A 5,615-nucleotide genomic window follows, 5' to 3' on the forward strand; every position below is an offset into this window, starting at 1 on the left:
GGACTGGCACCGGCTGTGGGGATTGGTTGTGGCTTTAGATCTTCCCAGAGCAGAGCAGCTGCTGGCTGCTGTAAAGTTGTTTCTTGTGAAGGCACGTCAGGCTCCAAGGCAAAGAGCCCAAGGCTCTCCAGTCCCTGTTCAATCTCTCTGCCATAAAGTCCCGATGGAAGCAGGAGCAGCTCTCTGCTGCAAGAGGTCGAAGCTGCGGCTGGTGCAGAGTCTCCAGAGGCAGATGCTCCCTGGCCTTTCTTCTTCTGTTCTTTTCTTCTTCATCTTCCTCCTCTTCTTCTCTCACATGTTGGGAGTGGTGGAGGAGGACAGAGCAAAGAGAGAGGAGTGAGAGAGAGCTCTGACTCCAATACAAGGATTTGTTTTGACAAATTACCCAATGAGCCAAAACCGTGAACCTGACGAATTTCTCCTAAACCTATTAGAATTCCGTAATACTAAAGTCTACATATAACTTGTGCATATGGCCTATCTGTTCTATGTGAAGAATATACAAAATATTCCTACAGTAATTGTATTTTGTCTAGAACTAAGTTTTTAATGTCTCAATGCAGATTCCACGGCTTTTACTTTTTATGGTATTTAAAACATATTTCTATGTACTTCACACTAAGATTTAAACTTCTACTTCATATCTATGCTACTTAATATTTTCTATGCTACTTAATATTTCAAATTCCTTATATTAAAACTTAGACCTCTATTTCATGTCTGTGTGGTTTCCTGTATTTTAATTTGTGAAAACATTTTTAATTTAATTCTTCTATACTGTTCTCTGTCGGAGGGAGTCAGAGAGGCTTCTCTGTTCCACTCTCCAACAAGCAGGAATGGGGACAGGGACAGAGAGTGGGGACTGGGAAAGGGACATTGGAATGCGAATGAAAATGGGAACAGGGAATGGTAATATGGGAACAGAACAGGAAATATGGAAATAGACATTGGGCAGATATTATGGGATGGAGATTTAGAATATGGGACAGGGAACAGACATGGGGATAGGGCGACAGGATTGGGAATGGGAATATGGGAAAGGGATTGGAAATATAGAAATGGAAATATGGGAATGGGACTGGGATCAGGAATACTAGAAGGGGAACAGGACAGGGAATATGTGACTGGGAACATGTGAACAGTAACCAGGCAGAGAAAACAGGACAGGGAATGATACCGGGAATGGGATCTGAACTGGGACAGGGGCAGGAGTGGTGTGGACAGGAATGAGCTGGGGGCAAGGGCAGTGACAGTGGGGAGAGGAGGATCCTGGACAGGGGACAGCGGGAGCCGGGTCAGGGGGAAACGGGGAGGGTGTCAGGGCAGGGGGTCCTTGATCAGCTGCCCCAGAACCTCCGTCAGCATCTCCCAGTGCAGCCAGAGCCACTGGGCCTGGGGTGCCCAAAGCCCTGAGCAACCCCCAAGGAAACCTGAAGTCCCTGGAACGCAGGGTCCCCCACATCCTCTGGAAGATCTCCCTGTGTCTGCAGGCATGTCTTAGTTCAATGTCTTCATTTTTAACCCGGTACTGGGTGTCTGGGAGGGACAACGAGAAATGCAAAGAAAATCCAGGCCACAGGGAGCCAGCACGAAGCTTTTCCTGCACTCAGGGAACTCACAGGGCTTTTCTCAGTGGAGACTTCGTTGGTGTCTCGTCAAGGAAAATCTCCCGGAGAAGCTCTTCCCACACTCGAGACACTCGTAGGGTCTCTCCCCAGTGTGGATGCGCTGGTGGGTGAGGAGGTTGGAGTTTCGCTTGAATCCCTTCCCGCAGTTGTGGCAGCAGAAGGGTCTCTCATGCCAGTGAGTGCGAAAGTGCCTCAGAAGGCTGGACCTGCTCTCAAACCTCTTCCTGCATTTATCACACTCGTAGGGTCTCTCCCCAGTGTGTCTCCTCTGGTGCACAGTCAGGTTTGATAACTGGCTGAATGTTTTCCCACACTCCCCACACTCGTAGGGCCGTTCCCCCGTGTGGATTCTCTGGTGTCTGATCAGCTGGGATCTCCACCTGAAGCCCTTCCCACATTCCGAGCACTTGTGGGGCTTCTCCCCATGGTGAAGCTGCTCACGCAGCCCCAGCTCCGAGCTCCGGCCGCCTCCCCGGCCCGGGCTGGCTCTTTCCTGCTGGGATCCCCGGGCTGTGCGTTTGCAGCCCCTCCTGCTGCGGGATCTGCGGGGCTTTTCCTCCCCGTTGCATTCCTGCGCCGTGGAGCCGCTGCAAACGGCCTCTTGCCCGAGGCTGTGCCGCGGGGATTTGTCCTCCCTGCTGTCCGTGCTCAGCTCCTTGTCTGGGGGAGGAAGGACAAGGAGAGGATGGGATTTGCCTCCGTGCCAGAGGGAAAGGCAAGGAGATCCCCCCAGGACTGTGATGCAGCCGGGGCCGTGCTGGGCTGGGAGATGGAGCAGGACACAGGGGGAAAGGGGCACTGACTTCCTCCTCACCTGCCTGCGGCTCCCGGGACATCGACCTCGTCCTCATGGCCTCCTCCTCCTCAAAGCAGCCAAAGGTTTGGGAAATCCTGGTTTGGGTGGAAAACAAGGGCTGAGCGCGTTGGGTTTGATGGTGGCGCTGCCCAAGGGCAGCTGGAGCAGTCAGCGCCCCTTTCAGCCTCGGGGGCCCGGAGCCCGCTCAGCACCAACCTCCCGCACCCCTCCAGGCTGCCGGGGGTCCCCCGGCTCCGGGATAGCCCCTCTGCGCTCTCCCCGCTCCGGGGCTCCCGCCTTCCCCCCCGGCTCTGCCGGGGATCCCCAGACCCGAAACTGCCCCGTCCCCGCCGATACCGGGCGATCCCACATGGGAGCGGCCAAGACCCCGAGAGGGGCATTTCCGGCTCGGCTTTGGGGTCCTGCAAGATCCAAACATCCCCTGAACCGCAAAATGAAACCCTCCTGGAGCCCCCCCCCCCCCCATGATGGATTTGGGGCGAGCACCACCTCCCCATTCACCTGCGGGTTTTTGGGGGGCGATGCTGCCGGACCCGGGGGAGCTGCGACCTCAGCGAGCAGAAGGGAGACGCGCGTGGCTCTAAAACCGCTCCTCCTCTTCCTGCCGCTCCTCCTCCTCTCCCAGCGCAGCCAGAGCCGCTGGAACTGGGGTGCCCAACGCCCTGAGCAACCCCCAGGTCCCTCCCAGGACCCCTCAAATCCCTGGAATCGAGCGTCCCCCGCATCCCCTGGAAGATCCCCCCGTGTCCCCAAGCAGGTCGTTATTTAACATCTCTATTTTTACCCTGGTTTTGGGTGTTTGGGAAGGACAAAGAGAAATGCAGAGAAAATCCAGGCCACGGGGAGGATGTGGAGCCCCCAGCCAGGTGTCTTCCCAACACGGATCAGCAGCACCAGGGCTCAGGGGGGCTCTGCCCACCGGGGGTCCCTGGGGATCATCCAGCGCGGATCCTGCCATGGGGATGGAGCTGCAGCAGGGCACTGTCTTGGTTTGACAGACAGGTGTCTGCTGAGGAGCTCTGGAGCTTCTCTTGAAACGGAAAATGTAAACTCCCTCCCTCTAAATTAATATCACTTGGAATTAAGGAGCTCCCTGGCAAAGATATGGGATTTAGAATAGCAGTTTTTATCTGAGAAGATGAAAATAAAGGTATAGTAATATAAAGACCAAACCACTGGCTAGGTCAGAATGCAACCTGTAACCCTGTTGCTCAGGTGTTGGTTACAGTCTGAATAATGGTACCTATAGTTTTCTTGGAGTGACAGATGTGGTTTTGTTGGAGCAATGATTTTGCAGGAGGGTGTAGTTACTTTTTTAACATCTAGTAATGATGAAGATAGGCCTGATCTTCTTCTGGGAATTTAGTGGGAAAGGCTGCTCTGATGTTTCAAATTTCAGATTTTATTTAGTCTGGAATTACTTGGCCTTTCTCCTTGTGTGGAGCATCTTCCATAAGGTATAACTCCTTGTGGGGAGGAGTTCTGAGGGATGGGTCATGGAAGAGATAAGGAGCCCTGCTCCACCTGGTTTCAGCAGATGCTGATAGAATGTATACTTCTGCTTGCATCTTGCATTGCAACTTAAGACATGATCTACTCCTTATTCTGTTACCATCTGCATCCTTCCTAAATTAATACCTGCTTTCAACTCTGCTATATATTTTTATCCACTGTGATACTTTACACAGAGTTCTCACTTAAGATTAGGTTTCTTTATCTTTCTGGGTTTCTTTACCTTTCTGCATCACCTACTAAGTGTAATTAGGTTTTTGAACAAAGACAAGTGTACAGGTTTGCCTTTGCTTGAGGTGTGCCTAATCTAAACTGTCTTAAAATGCCTTTTATGTGTACTACAGGGACTTTATCCCCATGCACTGTGTGCAAGGCTTCAGACTGGGCAGGACTTGCTTGAGTGATGGACTCTCAGGTATTGACTATTTAGGTGGCTTTTGTTAAGTTCATTTCTCAATTTTTAGATGTTTCCCTGCCAAGTGCCTTTAGGGTAATTTTAAGTAGTCTGTTGTACAGTTCAACTTTGCTGGCAGCTGGTGTGTGATAAGGGATATGATCTATTTATTCAATATCCTGGTTTTTGGCTGAGGTGTTTCTAAGGCTGTTCTTGAAATGAGTTCTGTTGTCTGACGATTCTCTCAGGGGTGCTGTGTCTTTATAGGACTTGCTTTTTTGGGCTTCAGACGGTGTTTTGAGTAGTAGTGTGAGGTACAGGGTGGGTTTCTAATGATCTAGTGGTGGCTTCTACAATTGTGCTCACGTAGCACTTGCCTTGGGGGGTTTGAGGCAGTGTGATGTAGTTCATTTGCTCGGCTTCTTTATACTTATATTTGAAATACTGCCCCCCATATTATAGAGGCCTTATTGACTTGGCTTGCTTGATTTTAGCACGTCTTACAGTTATGGATAACTTGAGAAATGCAATTTATAGTTAAATCTGCTTTTCAATGTTGTTCCTACTTATAGGTGGCGTTTTTGCCGTGATAGCTTGAGTCAGTGTGGGCCTATTGAGCTAGGAACAACTCTCCCTTATTTAAATTTATTTGTGACATCTCTATTTTTGCAGCTTGATCTACTTGCTCCTTGTTTTAGTGTTCTTTATTAGCCTGACTTTTGAGGACGTGGCCGTCTACATGATGGACTTTTACAGAGAGTTTGTCTGAGTGGCAATGTTTTTGCACTCATCAGCAGCCTCAATTGGTTTTCCTTTATGTTGCTAGCTGGCCTTTTTTACCTTTCTAGCTAACTCCACAGAGCATTGGTTACTATTTATGATTCAGTATAAAGGTAGAACTTTGTCCAGTTCTCTCTTTCAGCAGTGTCCAGGGCCAGCTGAATGGCTTTGAGTTCAGCAAGTGCACTTGATTCACCTTCTCCTTCAGTAGCTTGTGTGACTCGTCGTGTGGGGCTCCCTGCGGCCACTTTCCACTTCTGGTTCATCTCAACCATGAGACAGAAACTGTCAGTGACAAGAGCACAGTGTGTTTGTTGTGCTGCTCGTTGGTTGTATGGTGGAGCTTTTTAGCCTGGGTTATTTGTTTCTGCTCCTTTTTGTTAGTGAGACTAAGGTTTTTATCTTGTGGCCGGTTTTAAGTGTTTTTAAAATTTCAGGGTGATTTGTGTTTCTGATCCGGCCGTGCTGTGTAATGAGAGCAATC

General features: G+C 50.1%; 1 long non-coding RNA gene across 1 annotated transcript; it reads right to left on the minus strand.

Annotated features, from left to right (window-relative positions):
- Nucleotides 1–1,942: 1,942 nt before the first annotated feature.
- Nucleotides 1,943–2,983, minus strand: LOC306816186. The gene is made up of 3 exons (XR_013777595.1): nucleotides 2,947–2,983; nucleotides 2,443–2,519; nucleotides 1,943–2,288 (listed from the first exon to the last, which is right to left on the minus strand). It is a non-coding gene; the product is annotated as an uncharacterized lncRNA (long non-coding RNA).
- Nucleotides 2,984–5,615: the final 2,632 nt, after the last annotated feature.

Source organism: Erithacus rubecula, assembly GCF_903797595.1.
Source record: "Erithacus rubecula genome assembly, contig: scaffold_417_arrow_ctg1, whole genome shotgun sequence".
NCBI lineage: Eukaryota > Metazoa > Chordata > Aves > Passeriformes > Muscicapidae > Erithacus > Erithacus rubecula.